The sequence below is a fragment of the Amblyomma mixtum genome, chromosome 8 (assembly GCF_055824585.1).
Source record: "Amblyomma mixtum isolate Tamu chromosome 8, ASM5582458v1, whole genome shotgun sequence".
Taxonomy (NCBI): Eukaryota; Metazoa; Arthropoda; class Arachnida; order Ixodida; family Ixodidae; genus Amblyomma; species Amblyomma mixtum.
This window is the reverse complement of record NC_143019.1, coordinates 10,508,785-10,527,365: the sequence shown is the minus strand read 5'-3', so window position 1 is coordinate 10,527,365 and position 18,581 is coordinate 10,508,785. Positions and strand designations below refer to the sequence as shown.

Below are 18,581 nucleotides of genomic sequence, written 5' to 3'. Positions count from 1 at the left end.
CTGAGTGCTTAAAAAAATGCGCTGGAATCTAGGCGTCTCCCTACCGGTGAGGAAGCTTTTTGTACAGAGCTTCGCGGGTTGAAAGTCCTGATTATTTAGTTCGTGAATATTTTATGAAGACACCGAATTCGTTTTCATGTCATGTTTTTGGCCGCGTTAAGGGCGACCACATGTGTGTACGCGTACAGGCGAAGTGTCCCTAAGAATAATACGTGCTGAGAAGGTAAATGCAGGCACGCCGTGTGACAGAAATGCCGAAAAAGAATAATTTCGTCCACGTTGGCCATTATGTCGCAAACGGTCATTTTTCTTAACGATGTGCCTCCATTTGATGGGAAGATGGAATACATTCTTCTATAGATGCTGATAACTCGAGTGGATAGTTTTTACGAGGCAGGCCAGTCAGCCATGCAGTCCCCGAGCAATAAGATAAAAAAAAAACTGTGAGCAGATTTATTTTTGAAAATCGAGAAACTACGGTTAGCTATACGAAGCGTCTGCTGGCTTCCACGAGCTTCTAGTAGTGGAGTCACTATAGCCTCTTGAATAAACAGCGCGAACGAAGACGAGCACAAAAGACAAGAAAATGGACGACACAGCGCTGTCCATTTTCTTGTCTTTTGTGCTCGTCTTCGTTCGCGCTGTTTATTCAAGATGCTTAACCAACTAGCCCGCCAAAACGTGTTAACGCAACTATAGCCTCGTATACATGGAGCCCGACGTTGCGGGTCGGGTCGGGGTGCGCCAGATGTCGGGCTGACCAGCCCGACCCTACCGCGTATACATGAACCGGTTTTCTGTCGGGCAGAGACCGTCGCTACCCCTAGCGTCGAGCACGCAAACTACACGCATGCTAGAGGAGGAAAGACGCCCAGACGAAAAGTTCCCTTTCCCGCTGCTGCTCTTTCCGGCCGGTTGGTTCGCCCGTTCACGTGCGCGCTGTCTTCGAGGCCGGCAGCGGCTCGCTTTGATTTCTAATGGGTGTCTCCGCTGCCGGAAAAAAAAATCTCCCAGCACGGCCGGTCTCGACGAGCGCGCTTTCTCGCTCTCTTCTTACGGCCTGAGCAGGTGCCGAGAAAACAAATCATGGTGAAAACCACTATCCAAAGCCGGAGTTTCTAGTGATTCCGGCGTTTTTTTTTTTTTTTTGAAAAGGCGGTCAAGTATCTCCCACGATCGAAATTCTCGAAGTCTTGTAACTAATCCTTGAACCACATCTAGAAGATTCACCCGTCCTATGCTGCCCGGAATGGGTTGACAGAAGCCACACCAAATGCTTAACACACCTCATTTCTGAGAAGTTTCTCCGAATTTTTCTCGTCAACTACACAAAGAAATTGACAAACCAAAATGACAAGCCGTCTGGTTTCATCCACAAGCCAACGCGAAAGCATTTAAGGCTGTAACTGACATCCCTTGAACTGCGAGCCGCACAACAATGTTGTATAGGTCATTACAAGCAGCGCCTGTTATTGTTTTCAGTCCTTCTAAGTATGTGAAACGATATCGGAGTTCCAAAGAGCAAAGGATCTTTCTGATCTGGTGTGTTTCACGCAGTGAGAACAGATGGCACAGATACTTCGAATGTTTTCAAACGGCAAGTGCTATTATTTTATTCATACATTTCCAAGTATCAACAGAGATTGTGCCAGCCCTGAAGATGAAAATAAATGTTTTCCTAACCGTGGCTTCGCCCTGTAATATCTTGCCTCACTTTTATTCCTGCTAGACGCAAATGATACAGCCCTATTCGCTAATACTATGCGCCATCATTGCATGCCGACTTCAATGTTTTGAGATCCATCTACTAGTTCCCTGCTTTGCGTGCCGATAGCAGTGGCTGCATAAGATTGTCGTCAAGTTCTTCTTCAGTACTCGGAGCAGCCGTTCAGCAATATGTGCGAAGTAACCGAACCAGGCCCCGGAGAGTTGCGGCGGTAGATAGCAACTGCCCCTCATGCACAGCGCGCGCGCCGAGTGCTCCGAGTTCCAGCACAGCGCCAGCCAGACCGGAGAGGAGGCAGGAGAGGAGGCGCTAAGCCGATGCGGCAGCGTATACATGCTCCTTCCAGCCGGGTCGGGCAGAGCCAACCCACCCCCTGCAGTCGGGCTGGCCCAGCTCGACTCGACGGTCCCTTTGCTCGACCCCCTAGCGTATACATGAGCCCGACAACCGGTTCTCGCCCGACAGCCTGCTTAACCCGACTTTTGTCGGGCTCATGTAAACGCCCAGTATGTGACCTAACTACATACAACGGGGGTGGGAAGTTTTTTCTCGTTATGACTGGTTTAAATTTTCGCCGCGCCGTGAAGACGTTCCACTATAAGTTTTCACAAACCTTTTTGTGTGAATAAGGGATTAAATATAGGACAACACACCCTACATGGCACTGGGCTAATAATAACACGGCAACATAATGGACTGCTGGGTCGCCTAGCTTCCCACAACATATATTTTGCTTGCATAAGCATTAGAGCCAGGTTTCCGATGGAATAGTGAGGAATGCATAACAACAATGATTAACAATGTATAACCACGACGGACGCGATCGCAGTAAACATAAGGTAGTATTCTAGCGCAATCAGGACATGTGCATTAAGGCGGCTTGCTGCGAGGTGTGACATGATCAATTTTTTCGTATTTTTGCGTGCCGCAGATTTGTGAAATAACCATCCCCATATATTCAATGACGATTTGTAATTTGACTGCTTTCGTTACCAATGTACAGACTCTCAAGGAAAGTCGGTTTTTCAAAACTTACTAGAAGCGTCTTTTTTTCTCCCACTATTATCGAATCTCATTTCTGTGCAAATTTTATAGCTTAGTATTCATCTGACACAAAGATCGATGAGTGCTGTGCCTCCTTTTGTTCATGTTTTTTTTTTTTCGAAAAACCGCGCCTGTTGTTTAGGTGCGCACGATCAACGTCAGATCCAATACAAACATGATAACAGTGACACGAAAACCGGCTAAAATCATTAGATGCAGAAGAAGAAACGCAGGCAGGGTGCAGTCACTTTCATGCTGTGATATCGATGCCAAACAAGTGAAAAATCTAACGCAATAACGTTCAGCCTTTCTCAACAGGAATATCGTCGTTTTGATATTCCCGTTTCAAACGTCTTGTTTGTATTTCATTTGACTGTGACAATTGACAACAGCTCCCTCCTGTAAGAGCCCGAGAAAGGCTTGGGAAATACTGTGAGAACAACGTAAGCGAAAGTGCGGTAGCACACGCATTGTTCGGTATATGCATAGGAACGCTCCTTCTGGCTGTATTCCTGTATTACTACTACATGCGCGCGCGCGGAGGTAGGCGCTCAAAAGGGCCACACATGGTTCACAGCGCATTACCGTACACACAGAGCCTCGCCATAAACACCGCGCCAGCTGTTGTTGTGCCAGAAATTCGGGGATTATAATCCCCGCGGTGCCGCGTAGTTTTACGACCAGGCCCATAAGCACCCCACGTCGTTTGGCCATATGACGTCACGCGTACACTCGGGACAGGTCGTACACGAACCCACCGGCCCGGTGATTACAACCTCCCCATCCCCGAAGCTGTTCAACTCGCGCCCGGCTGTGGAGGCGGCGCGCAAACGTAGCGTGACGCGAAACGGGGGGACACACCACTCACGTCAGATGGCGCTACAATCTCACCTCACCTAGGGTGCCTCGATAGCGCTGGGCATCGAGGCACCCTAACCTCACCGACATCGAGCAGGGCACGTGGCGCGCATCACAGCGACATATATCAGCTTCCCTAAATAGGCCTCACGCTCTCGAAGCTGGCTAGAACGTATCGCGCGAATAGCGTCCTCCCCCCTTGCCCTTAAACTTGTAATACCGAGTACAAAACAAGCTATTCCCCTTAGCGTGGCACGTGACATTGCAATAGCCCCCCCCCCCCCCCCCCCTTCATACTGAACACGTTGTGATGTACCGTCAGCAGCTCAGGCCAGAAGCTTGGCATGGCATTATGGCAGGCTAAAGGCGGGGACACATGTCAGGCGGGCGCTCCGAATCCGGTCCGGCTAGCCGCGTCCGGCGGCTCCGCTCCGGCCAGCCGGCGATCGCCGGACGCGTCAAACCGCGTAGATATGTCCGGTGCACCGCGTCCGGCGAATGTCCGACACGCCGCTCCGGCGGGCAGTGGCAGCCAATGCGAGCGCGCAGAGCGCCAACGTCACCATGACGTCGAGTTCGCGACGTCACAGGTGAGCACGACAGAGGTACAGCGGTGAGCGGTGTGTCGGCTGCTGAATTGTAGGGTTAGTTTGACAGCGCTGTTTTCACCGAACACCATGTCTTCGTTCAAACAGTCCCGGATTTGGGAGAACGAACAAGGGGTGCTGAGTGTAGCACCTTTTTTTGAGCGCTGGCCAGTCCCGAAGAGCCCTCGGCTGCGCTGCGGCGTCGATACGAAACCACTAGGCCTAGCGACGACTAGGGCAGTCGGGGACTAGCGCGCAGTTCGTCGCCCGGCGTTGCCGCAGGCGATGTCGTTGCCGAAAGCTCCACTCTAGCGCAGGCATGCTGTCGTTGCTCGGATCTAGGAAGCACCATTTCTAGTAGCATGGCTGTTCTGTATTTTCTTGTGCGAACGTGAAGTAAGCCGAGCCTGCCGGCCGGCCAGCCTGGATCCCATCTGCCGGCGTCACAAAAACGAGCTAATGAGTGTTCTTGACGTAAATAATAAACCCTGGGATAGGGAAATGAGAAAATTATATCATGTTTCTGGTTCATTGGCCAATACCGAGTTGCTGGTAAAAGTAACAACTGTGGTACGAGCGAATTAGTTGCGAGAACCGCCTCGCAGCTGCTGCCGCTAGCTGGCCCGACGCTGGGGTCCGGCACGACTGGCGCCCGCGCTAGCCGCTGCTGAAGGCGCCACGGAAACTGACCACACTATTATTTTATTGTGAGATGATGCTGTTGACAGCAAAGCGGAGTGAAGAATAGGCCTTCAATTATAGCGCAGGTGACTTCCGAAGCGCCGGCCCCTGCCGCTTCGATGCGATGCAGGCTATAGGCCTAGCGACGACCACGGCAGACAGACAGCAGCACAGCTCGTCGCCCGGAGCGCCCGCGAGCGGTGCCGTTGCCGAAAGCTCGCAACATAAGCAGGCATGCTTTGTCGCCGCTCGAGTACAGCTAGCAGTCTTTCTGATAACAAGGCGATGCCGTCTTTTCTTGCAATATTTGTACACCAAGCCAAGCGGCGCTCAGGCACTGCTGCGCGGCGGCGAAGTGCGACGCCGGTTGTGGGCGGAGCTTGGGTTGAGCGGCGCAGCGATGCTCACCGCTCCCTGTGTGTCCCTGCTTGCTGTGGTGCGGCAGTTCGGAAGCGGCGACCGGAGCGGCGCGCCGGACGCGTTGCCGGACATGTGTTCCCTGCTTTAGGGTCTGGATGCGTAAATGCCTGCTCCTGAAGCGAAGTACCCAATTCTCCCGCATCGTTCCTGCACTGAGAAATGTACAGTGAGTCTAAAGAAAACGCGAGGTAGTACGTGCATGCGCGTATTTCTAGCCTTCTCTAATGATGCACGTTGAAAGAATATTAATCGAATGCTTTTCAGTGCCTAGCAAAAACAGCGCTATACAATGATGCCGATATGAATGTCATTAAGACTTTAGCAGTAGGAAAACGAGCAGTTCCAGTTTTCGCACGCAATGGAATGCTAGCGAATACCATAAATGACTCGCATTCAGCCACAACTGCATCGTTACAAGCACGTACTGGACGTACGCGAACTGCCGCAAAGGACACCAGAAACGAACTTCGAGGCCTCACGTCAAGCGGTGTTTTTGTGATTAAAAGTTTATCTCACAAAACGAGCGCGCAGTTCTTTTCCGCTAAGCCTAGCAGACTCAAACGACGCGTGGCGCCCTCGTGCGGACTCAGTGGCGGCCGGGCCAACGGAAGTCGTCGACGTCTTCGTCAAGTGCCCGGATGATCCCCACCGACGAGCTGCTGCTCAGTCTCTCCCAAGAAGACGTACACACGAGACGACGACTGGCAACCCGGACGGATACACAAACAGATACAACACGCCCGCCGGCAACGGCGAGAGGACAGCTGCCGCACGCAGCGCACGTGTGAGTGTGTATGCGAGCACCGCGCCGCCGCGCTCCTCGGTCGTAAAACGACTGAACTCACGCGCGGCAGAAACACCCTGCCGAACCCCCCCTCCCCTTCCCACTTCACTCGGGCGTTCGACGCCACGGCTGAAGAGAGCCGTCCGACAGGGGCACCGCCAGACAGACAGCCAACACGGTTCGCGAAAGCAGCAGTCAAAGCTCCGCGATCGCGAGAGGTCTAGAGTTCCCCCTCCGTACAGCAGCGGCGGCAGCCCCGGATGAATTATGGCCGAGCCATGCGGCGTTCGCTGCCGGACGGCTCGCTTTTCCGAGGAACCAGGCGCGGAGGGCCGGGCCCCGGCTGAGCTGCCTCAGTTGGAAGCAGCGCTGAGGAGGTTGTACTTGGGTTGCACAGAGCTTGCAGGTTGAGTGTGCCAGGGACATGACTCCCAAGGGCGGGGTTCTGTACAGGTGGGAAGCGAGTGAGGGTGTCAACTCGTGGTGCGTCCTTGTGTAAGACGACGACCTCTGTGCTGAGTTGCGGCGATATAGACGATGGTCAGCTGCATCCAGTTACATCAATGACCGGGCGACGACGGGATCAACTAGAACTAAGAAAGAAAGGGATCGAGGTGTCCTGACACGCAACGCGAATGACCGGCTGACGTCCGCCACGTTACCCGAGGGTATCTGCTCCTCAGCACCCGAAACACCTATAGAGTCACTAGAAGCGCTTGTCTGGTCGCTTTCACCGACAGTAATGGATTGTCCACGTGTTCCCGAGAATTCGCAGCAGCTATAGTAGGACAGCTCTTCCGTGTTCGCCGTGATATATTTCGTTGTGCGGCCAGCAAAAGCGCTTTCAACGGTCCTTGCTTTAGCATTACGTAAAACGCCAGGCTATCCTTCTAGGGAACTGTATAAAGCTATGAAGTGTCAGAAGTTAAGGCCTTCTTCTGTCCCGTCAGCATCTGTTTATAGCCAGGCATGAAAGCCTCGGACAGTCCTTTAACCAGTTGATATTTCTGTTCACAGGTGACGCAACGATCCGTGTACCATCCAACTTGACGGCCAGTCAGTAAGTACAGTAATGTAACACATAAGGCAAGACCCAGCGAATCCTGGGTGAGCAGCCGACCCTAAGGAGGGCGGCCCGAGTCCTTAAGTCCTAATCTGACTTCTCAATAACGTTTTAACGCGATAGCGTTAGAGGTCCCGTTACCCAGAAAATCTGGCGTCGGCGTTGTGAGTGAAAAATAGGACGGCGTAGGGTGGCCACCCGCTGCAGAAGCAACCTAAGTGGAGAACCTGTAGGTCACATGACCTTGTGACATCATCACAATCTGCCCACCGGACTGTGAGCAAACTGACCACCGTGGCAGGTGGCAGTTAAATCAATGATTGCGAGAGGCTGCTCGGGACGAGCAGCTTGGGTTTCACATCCCCACCGGTGGCAGCGTCTGCCATCGCAGGGCAATGGTGTGAGGACTCCCAGGGACCCAAGAGTGTAAACTTGAGAATCTCCATATATGGGCATTAACTCATTAACTCTATCGCGTCATATTCTTACAAGGCGGAGCTTAAGTGTCCCCTACAGGGGTGGTATTCTCCCGGTGTCGCCTTTTGCGACATGTCGCATTCGCTCTTCACTGATTGGCTCGAGCCGCGGTGACGACGGCGTGACGACACGGATCCGCCTTCCTGCTACGTCATCGTGACGTCGCCCCAATTTACTACGCTTAGTCGAACAACGGAATGCGCTGAAGCGATTCGCGCGGGCCACGGGCTACCGTTAGCGTACGAAGGCAATCGGCAGCTGCGGCTTTTGCGCCCTTAGCGTGAAAACATGGCGGCGTCCTTGCAAGCGAGAGCCGCCCGCTTCAGCCAATTCAGCAGTCCTTGCGATTCCGGTCGGCATGTTTACCGGCAACTACTGGTGTTGTTGCTTTTCGCTATGACTTACCTTGCTTTGACGATAAAGTTTAAGCTGCAATTAAGCCTAGTTTTTGAGATACGCTCTCGATTCTGGAGCGCGCAAGCCTAATGGGACCTCCAGCTACACTGGTACCGTCTGCAACTGCCCGACACGCAGCCGAAACCTAGCACAAACATCCGGAACGAAACAAAATTAGATTTCGAGCTTTTTCGCGGTGTTTTATAGACTTAAATGAAGTAAAGCGAGTTTATATTAAATTTGCAAGTATTTTTTGAACATTAGACGTCATGTGATGGCAAATATTCTTGCTATGAAAGATACGAAACTACTGCTGCTAGTGAATCAGCAGTGGCAAATTGTCGCTTCTCGGAGTGAATGAAAGCACCGCAGACGAAAGTGCCAGGGTCGTTTTCCGTTTCCTCGAGCAACTGTACGCACTTTTTTAGGCCCCGCCCTAATGCGACATGTCGCAAAAGGCGACACCGGCAGAATACCACCCCAGTTCTCTATATAAACCTTACCTGACCTTCCTACACAGCAGTTTCGAGTGAGTGAGTGAGTGAGTGAGTGAGTGAGTGAGTGAGTGAGTGAGTGAGTGAGTGAGTGAGTGAGTGAGTGAGTGCATGTTCACACAGCTCCACTTCTCGTCATTCAATCATGCGGAGCCAATCCAATCCACACAGAACCAGCCAAACGGGCGCGGTCGCCTGCAGTGAAAGCGCCCGTGCGCACAAATGCAGCGCCAGGCGGCGCCGCTTACGGCGAGTAGTGGCAGCAGGGCCAGTAGCCAGGGGGAGGGAGCCAGGGGCGAAGGCTACGTACACGGCGACGCCGCTGGAACCGCCTCGCGTGCCGCGCATAAATAAACTCGAACACGCGCACCGCATCACGCGCAGGCACAGCACTGAGAAGGAAGGAGGGAGAGAGAGAGGTTGAGAGGGAAAGAGAAACAACGTGCGTGCCGGGTGTGCGCTTTTTGCCCGAGCGGCAGGCGCACGCTTTCTGCTCGAACAGCTCTTTCTGCATATCTGCGTGTTTCTTTTTTTTTTTTTACGAGGAATTCTTTCCCGGTTTCTCTGGTTGTCTATGCGTCCCTCGGCGCTTCTTGAAGTCGCTTCTTCCCCCAAATCGTTCAACAACTGAGGTTTGGAATTCCCCTTCGCTCGATTCTGTGCTGATTTGTCGTGTACAGACATAAGCCGTACGAGAGGGAACCAAGGCCCGAGCATTCATTAACTGATTACTCCATAACTACTGTGACAAGCGCCATTTTTTTACTCTTTTCAAAATAGTTTTCCTCGTGGCGCATAATATCGGAAAGTAATTTTCAAATTTAGTGTAAAAATAACCAGACAATTCGCAGTTTTGTGAAAAAGTTCGTTCCCTCTAATATTGCTCACGACTCTATACTTTCGGTTTCCGCGCAACAGCGTTACGCCTCGTACCTCGGTCGGCTTCTGTTCCCTCCGCTCCACTGTGTACTGGCCTGCCCCCCCCCCCCTCCCCCCTTCCTAATAGCCGGGCAAACTGACCATAGAAAGGTACAGTCGGGGACAAAAGTCTCTGGACCTAGTGCTCCATAATCAAAGCCGACAGTCCTGTTATCAACCGCCAGTTAAAGGCCACACCTGTGGAGGCTAAAGAACGGGATTTTGACTTTCACCTCCACACACTGTGTGGTCTCCAGCCACCGGCTAATAGACCTGTCGGCTTCGATTACGCAACACGTAATCCAAAGCCTTTCGCGTCCGACTGTATACATCCAGCCGACATCTCTGTTTCGTCTTGAACGTAAACTCTCTTTTCCACTTGTTTTTGTTTCGTACGCAGACTTCCCTCGACGCCTCCTAAACACAACCCGTGACAGAACACCCTTGCTTAATTTCTTGAGAGAGCTTATAGCCATAGACTTTTGTCGAAAAAGTCTACAGACTGTCTATAAACAAATCGTACAGACTAGTGTATACACATAACAAGTCATATAGGGAGACAGTCTATAGATTTATGGCCATACACCTTTAGTAGACTTTCGTCTATAGACAGTCCATTGACTATGAACAGATACAAGAAATTATCGATAGGAAGGCAACAGTCTATAACCAGTGTATAGAAAGTTTATAGACCATTTTTAGAAGGGCAGGCGGTCCGGAGCGGTCTCGCGAGGTCTTCCCTCGCACAACCCACGAATAGCGAAGAACTCAGACCGCTCCGTGATCCCTAACTCCACTGCACTCAGCAAAAAGAGGAACAAATGGAAAGAGACGCGAAAATAAGAAGAGACTAAAGCGAGATTGCGCATCACGCCTCGTTTGCGCTCGCCGCCACCTCACTCGCCCACCCTTTCGGAAGTTAACGCCAAGCTGGGCTTTCCGGTCACAGACAGGCCAACAGAAGCGCGCGAGAGCGTGAATGCGCAACACACTACTCGGAAAGGCTTATGGGGAAGACGGAACGGAGGCAGCCGCTTCCGGCGCTCTGAGGCATGCTCTCCAACGAGACGGCTAGATGGTTAGGCGAAGAAACAACAATAACACACCGTAGTGGGCGAGTTGGCGAAGTCTGCATGACGGAAGCCAGCCAGAAGGCGAAAGACGGTGCAAAGAAGCAGACTGTAGAGGCAAGCAAAGCATAAACGGATAGAGTGCACACAGCGATGCGGGAAAAGGGGGGAATCTTCGCGAGACGCTACCCTCTGACTTCATGGAAGCCACGCGTGAGCTGCAGTAGTTCGAGATGACTGAGGGAGAATTTTTTAAGGCGAAAGCCTTTAATGCCTCATCGCTGTCGGTTGTCAGCAGAGGTGTGACGCTTTTTCTAGCCAGATCAGAAAAAAAATCTTTGTGCACGATGCGATTCGAACCAACATCCTTCCGTTCCGCAGCCGAGCGTGCTAATGGCTACGCTACTTCCTGCCAACGCATATGTAGTTCTCCTTGTCTAGGACGCTGGAGAGTGTTTGCAGAAAGGCGTCGAATCAGACGGATGCCTCCCAAACACCATCCAGTGTCTCCAGCATTTAAGATTCACAAACAACTGTGTACTTAATTAACATCTTAAACACACATCGGTGACACAAGCAGCAACACCGCGCTTAAGGCTTTCGCACCACTGCACTTTAGGTCAACAAAGTGCTCCGCCCCTCCCCCTGAATTTTTTCAGACGACACCGGTACGTTAAAATTGTTACTGGGCGCCCCGCTTTTTCTTCTGTTTTTAATTCGACACCGTCACGACGGTCATTTGTAGACGGTCATTTGCAGGGACAGTCTTTGGTCCTTGAGTCGTACTCAATGTGCATCAATGGCGCCTGACGAGACGCAGCCCCCCCCCCCCTTCCCCCCCCCCTCACATACACACGCACACACACGCCAAAAAGGAAAACGCCAGTACGAAATTTGTACTGCTACGTAAATATGGCAACAATATCCCCCCTTCAAAAGGGAACCAACAAATGCGATGTCCATGCTCAACGCAGCGTCAGTTGTTTGTTGCTCCAGTACACCTATATACGGTTCCGATGACTGTTATAGCTACGTTATCAAGTGCTGTGAGTGTGGGGAAAGCTCTTACACCCTCATCGTTTATAGCATTCCGCAGTCTTGTCCCGGTGTCGTCTACATCACTGCTCCATCTACGCGCTATAGCCGGGGTGCCATCTTTCTGCGTGACGTGCCGTTCCCTATTGAAATAGCGCTATTTTTTTCGTCGTAACCCTTTGGAAAAAGAGACCTCGCAGGAATAGACTGGCAGAGACATGCAGGCGTTCAGCAATTTCATACACTAGAACTTACACGCGCTTTTTGGGAGGCAGTGTCCTGTAAAACCTGCACGTGCTCGTATGTCCGCCTACACCTGCTTCGCAGGTACTTCAAACGACGATGTGCAGCCAGTGGCCGGTCATTTACTGTTGTTTTTTTCTGCGCACACTAAGTGTCATAAAAAAAAAAAAGACAGAGATGATCCATTTCGCGGCCCTTACACGAAATCGGCGAATGGCTAAGCCACCATCATTTCGCACTCGCATGATGCACAGCCCTCCTCCAAGAGTTCATCCCCAGACCCATGAATCTTCTGAAATGGCGCGAAATGACCGCATAAAAACGAAAAAAATTGCCCGGCAGTGCGAAGTAAAGATTGTGGCGGGCGCTTCGTACCAGAGTACGTGCCTTCCTGTAATCCGCTTTTCCCTTCCCCGACAATATGAATTCCCCCCTCCCCTTCTTTTATTTTTCTACTACCCCACTGCAAGCTGTCGTCGTTGTGCACACGGGACAGGGGCAGGGAACAAACGGCGGCTCGCAATCCAAAAGGCTAGAGCATTGGGAGCCCCGAAGACACGGCCTCTACACACCCAGAAGGCGGGCTTGTCTTTTCGACTCCCAACGTCTTCCCCGCGTCGTAACCCTGCCCCAACCCCATGAAGGCGGATTAGGGACCCTCCACACCCCGTCTCCCCTTTAGGTTCTTCTTCACGGTCTTTCCCCCTCGCATTGAGCCTCGACAAAAGCGTGCAACGCTGAGGAAGCCACGGATGTACGGCTAGACCAATCGCTCAAGACGAAAGCGCTCGATTGGGCTCGGCGTTATTATAAGTCCGTCACGGCACCCATAACAAGCTTCTCACAAACTGAACAAACCATTTCGTCTGTGACGATTACACACACGCAGTGGTGTACTGTTACTGAAACGGTTTGGTTGGTTTGGTTTCTGGGGTTTAACGTCCCAAAGCGACTAAGGCTATGAGAGACGCCGTAGTGGAGGGCTCCGGAAATTTGGACCACCTGGGGTTCTTTAACGTGCACTGGCATCGCACAGTACACGGGCCTCTAGAATTTCTCCTCCAAAGAAATTCTAGCCGCCGCGGCCGGGATCGAACCCGCGTCTTTCGGGACAGCAGCCGAGCACCGTAACCGCTGAGCCACCGCGGCGGCTGTTACTGAAACATCAAAATGCTTCAAGATGTCAAGCTTGGCTAGAACGCAAGTCCAGATTTTAGTCGGAAAGCAAACGTGTGGTTACCTAGCGAAATAATTGCGGTTATCATGAATATTGTCGCGAATATCATGCATTGCATACCTTTCATCGAAATGTCTGGTCTTTTAGGTTAACTGGAGATCAATGATGGAAGTCTGTACAGCCGTGGACGCAGCCGGAGTGATGATGATGACCCTCTGCGCCGATATTAACGCTCGTAGTTATATCAAGGAAGTTGTGTATAAGCCCTTACTCAATTTCAGGCGAAAACTATGTACACTTTGCCGATAGAAGTACGCAAACGAAATTTCGGTGCACAAAAATGGTTTTCTCCCCGTACACGAGAAACGTATGTCGTTTGGGATAGCCACGGTGGTGTGTGTGAATCACCGCGTTTCTAATAACAATAAACGGTTTTCGGTTTTTGTGGAAACAAAGGGCGCAGTAACTGTCTCACTTCTCAGTGGACACCTCAGCCGGGCCCTGAAGGAACGGATGAAGGAGGGGATGAACGAAGCCGGAGAGAAAGAGTGAGACCGCATAGAAGGGCTCGGTCATAATTTCAACCACCTAGGACATATCGCACAACGCCCCCTTAGGAATGCAGACACAACTGCTCCTGCTTCAGAACTTAAGCATTACGTTCACGAGATAAACCTTTCAAAACCCTCACAAAATTTTTTTACACAGTCTATAAGGCTGTTCATAGACTTCTGTCTATAAAGTCTATAGACTCTCTATACACAGATCCTGGATAAATCTATAGGCAATGCAAATACTATAGACAGTCAATAGGCAATCTATAGATTTATGGCCATACACTTTTTGGTAGACTTTTGTCTATGGAAAGTCTATAGACTATGAATAGACAAAAAGAAATATCTTAGGAAGGCAATAGAGTCTATAAGAAGTCTATAAACTGTTTAAGAGCGTACGTTGTTGGGCTAGTCGGTCAATCATGATAAATACAAAGGGGGGGGGGGGGGGGGGGTACTGCGCACAAAAAGACATGGACATGTGTTAACTCCTTGTCCATGTCTTTTTGTGCGCAGTACACCCCCCCTTGTATTTTCTATAAACTGTCTTGAGACCATTTTTACAAGGGAACGCTCCAGGTGTACGCACATTTGGACATGCTCCGACCCGCCGACTTAGCTCTCTGTATACACAGCCGAACACCATAGCCAGCGAATGCAGCAACCGTGGCGGGTCGTCCCACACAGAACAGACTAACACTGCCGTCAACTGCACACGAGTAGCAGAACTGAGTATACCGCCGGCAGCTGTCCACATTTCCCCGGGCCGCCCCTCCCGAGGGTAGGTTTGAGGAGGGGCGAGACGAACCAGACATGTCTTGGGGGCTCCTCATAAGACCCTGCTCTCCGCAAGCACCGCCAGAACGGACTTGTAGACAGAACAACGGTGCCCGGGCTCTATACTGTAAATGCCAAGACAAAAGGAGACAGGACCCGAGAAATTGGGAGGCCGCGGGCCAGCGGAAAAAGGGGGCCCTCCACTTCTTCGCCTAGGAAAGAGGGGGAAGACCAATTTGCCGACGCCGCAGGAAACTCGGTTGGAAGCGTGATGAAGAACCCCCTCCTCGGACGGAGGAGGACCTCCCTCCAAAGGCTCCACGCCACAGACCCTATGCGAATCTGCGCGTGTGTATACATTTGTGGTTCTCTTCCTTCTTTCCGGTATCGTGGAAAAAGAAAGATCCTCGGGCTATACTCTTTTCCACGCTCTGCACAAACGGTGCAAGGCGGTGAACTTTCAGCACGGCAACCACGCACACACGCGGAGGAGGCTCTGGCGCATATTGCCTTTGTAGAGTTGGTTCCCATGATTTGGGACAATTTTGTAAAGCTCCGCTACAGCGCGCAAAGTGAGGCAGCGAAGTTCTGCGAGGTCTTGCGAGCCTCCGTGGGAAACGGAGCGCCGGGGTTTAGCACAGCCGAGGCGAAAACGCCAGGCATCGTTCGCGTGCACTACGTGTTCAGCGGCTGCACTCACGGCAAATCAATGCGGGGTAGACGTAAGCAGCTGATTTAACCCTAGATAAACTCCGACGATGGTAATCACTGCTGTTTTTCTATGTGGGGCCGGCACTTATCTATCCTTCTTCCTTTTCTGAACACATAGGTATGCACGTCACTTTAAGCTGACAGAAGACACGTGACATCACATGGGAAATGCTGGGGAAAGTTGTTCCGCAAAGCATAGAGCCTTTGTCAGAAATTAACAGGTCACGAGGTTTTTGGATGCCGGACCGTAAAGTGACGCTTGTTTTGAATAGCCAGGACCCTCAAATCTTACGAGGGTTGGGGGATCTACCGTCCTTCACCACTTCTGATCTTAGGATATTCGGATGGTGCTTCAGGAACACCACTGACACGGCTCAGCAGTAAGCCCTTATGGCGTGCATATTTGTGTCGAGGGGTGCGCATTTACCTCACTGCCACGAAAAAAAAAAAAAAAACAATGGCGTGGTTGTTAGTATAGCAAAAAATCGGTCGATGAATTCGCGGGCATGTCGATGGACAAATTGACGTGTGGATTGACGGACAACGGACGGACAGACAGACAAAAACACGGACGAGCGAATGAACAAACTTCGTCGAGACATCACGTCACGTCGGTTCCTGCAGGCCCTTAACCGCCGGGCCAGACGTCTCCTGTTCCGCAGACAGAGGGCAAACAAACCCGCGGCCAACCTGGACATCCCCGACCTCAGAAAGACCACCAAGAACCGCGCCAGTCGCAGCTTATGGGGCAAGAAAAGACGCTCACGTATAAGGAATGCAAACATACGAAGAGAACAGCGGAGTAGAGAAGTAGAAGAAGACGCGAGAATGGGCGCGAGAAAAGAGGGAAAGGAGGAGAGACACGAGGTCCAATTCGCGGCCAGTCTTCTTCTGGCGTGGAAAGACGGGGAAGAATCATAACGCCGGGGCCTACCGCACACGCCACCATAGATAGCCGGGCCTAGCTCTAGCTGCGCTCTCGTCTCATCCGGCTATCCCAGCCCCGCCCGCCGTCCACCCCTCCTGGGACGAGATGAGAGGCCGACTTGATGTCATTAGCCATAGACGGTGCAGGGCGCACGCAGAGAACGCCCGCTGGCTTTCCGCGGTCCGGGGCTAAGAATTTGAGACGGGCGAAGAGAGCCCGAGAAAATCCAGCGCGGTCTTTTCCTCGGCCCTCATTTGGCTTCTTTCTTTCTTTCTTTCTTTCTTTCTTTCTTTCTTTCTTTCTTTCTTTCTTTCTTTCTTTCTTTCTTTCTTTCTTTCTTTCTTTCTTTCTTTCTTTCTTTCTTCCTTTCTTCCTTTCTTTCTTTCTTTCTTTCTTTCTTTCTTTCTTTCTTTCCTTCTTTCTTTCTTTCTTTCTTTCTTTCTTTCTTCCTTCCTTCCCTTCTTTCTTCCTTTCTTTCTTTTTCTCTTTCTTTCTTTCTTTCTTTCTTTTCCCCCCCGCTATGCAGCACTGAGCTGGGGGAGATTCGCGGGTGCGTTTTCTCACACCCCGCGCTGTCGTCGCCAGCGAATATACTTTGTCTTGTCTCTCTCCGGGGCTGTATGGCTGTGGTGCGAGGCTATAGCAGGCTGGGTGCACGAAAGGGGGCCATTGGAGGCGACAGGGCGCGCGCGTCCTCATTCGACTCGCTAGACGCTGTGCAGAGCACGGGGGAACGCTCTACAGGGTGTAGCAAGGAAAATATTTGCGCGTGATCAGGTCGGCGCTAATTACAGAGCCGCACGTTGCTTTGGGTGCGCAAACGAGAAAGGGAGCGCTTTCAGAAAGAAAAAAGAAAACAAATGGTACAGCAGTGCATAGCGGGAATCCATTTCACTTTCCTATATAGATGCTTTGCACGAATTGTTTTTTCTCCTCCCAGGAGAACTATGGAACGCTCGTGTAGTGTGCGATGTCAGTGCAGGTTGAAAAACAGCAGGTGGGCAAGATTTATACCTATAGACTTCCATAACGGCGCATCTTTCTCTCTGCCTTCTGCCACTACCTCCTCTATCCCTTTCTTTCACTCTAACGTTCGCGGCGTGGTTGAGGCGTCCACTGAGAAGTGAGCGTTTTTTTTGCGTACATGTCCAGTCTGCCCAGTCTTAAATGGTTAAAGGAATTGGATTGGATTGGAAAAGCTTTGTTGTCCAACAGAATGGGGAGTTTTTTTAGTCGCCCCGCCTAAAACACAAAAAAAAATAAATTCTATATAAACTATATTCCACTACGAACAGAGCTACACAACGAAAGATTAGATGAAGCTTCCATTGGCCTCTAATCCAGCAGACGGTAACGCCTTTTCTGTGAGCGTAAAAAGGATACTTGAGGGATGATATTACTGTGTTCAGAAATGACTTTAGCCGCCGCGGTGGCTCTGCGGTTATGGTGCTCGGCTGCTGTCCCGAAAGACGCGGGTTCGATCCCGGCCGCGGCGGCTAGAATTTCTTTGGAGGAGAAATTCTAGAGGCCCGTGTACTGTGCGATGTCAGTGCACGTTAAAGAACCTCAGGTGGTCGAAATTTCCGGAGCCCTCCACTACGGCGTCTCTCATAGCCTTTGGGACGTTAAACCCCACAAACTAAACCAAACCAGAAATGACTTTAGTGCTCTTAAGTGCGCTTACACTACTCACGCAACAAGAAACTCGGAGCAAAAAAAAAAAGACCCAATCTGATGTACTATGGGCCCTGGCATCAAGCCAGATACCACCACACACAGCACAAGCTGGAGGGAAAATGAATTCAGTTACCGTTCGCTTGACCAAAGGCGCGGGCTTTGTAAAATAAAAGCCAACACGCTTTTTTCTTTTTTTTTTTTTCAGATTACAAAAGCCACAGCATTTCGCTCAAGACTTCCCCATCCATTCCGCCTGCAGCTGCTCGCAACGAGCTCATCTCACTGCCCCTTCGCGCTCCCCTGGCAAAAGCCACGGGGCTCCCATTTCAACCGCAATGAAGCTTCGGCCACGCTGTCTCTATACGTACAGGCAAGAACGGAAAATACGCCATTCGACGCACGCCGGACCGTGGACACGACTTCGCGAAAGCTATTCCCCCCGAACGCAAGCAGGCGTGCAAGGCCTGCCCTTTGCTGCCCCTTTCGCCTCGTCCGCGTTTCTCTGACGGACCAGGGGGGAATAGCCTATTCAGGGGGCCGGCCCCAAACGACAATGCGACGCGGTATCCAGTTCGTCCGTTGCGGCATCGTACAGTGCGCGCACGGCATGTGGACCCAGAAGACGACGACGGCGCGCTTGCTGGGGTCGTTTCACTTATTCGGACGCCATTGTCGTCCCCAGCGAAGTATCTCCTCTTCTTCTTTTTTTTTTTTTCCCCCGTTACGACGCCCGAGTCCCGTATATGGCGTCACGAACGGACCTATACCACTATAGGCAGAGGCTTGCCCGCAAACGACGTCGTCTATATACCCCGAGTACTTATATTATGCGCACAGCGTTTCGCGGTTGGCCCACCGCCGCAAATCGGCTTTTGGAAGCGGGATTGCTCCCTGACCCGAGATGGAAAGTGTTACTGCGGTCATAGGTTTGGTTTGGTTTGTGAGGTTTAACGTCCCAAAG

The 18,581-nt window shown here is 51.4% G+C and overlaps 1 protein-coding gene across 1 annotated transcript in view; it reads right to left on the bottom strand.

Moving 5' to 3' along the window:
- LOC149331297 (inactive tyrosine-protein kinase 7-like) overlaps nt 1–18,581 on the bottom strand; it is a 168,551-nt gene that overhangs the window by 95,483 nt on the left and 54,487 nt on the right. The window lies entirely within an intron of this gene.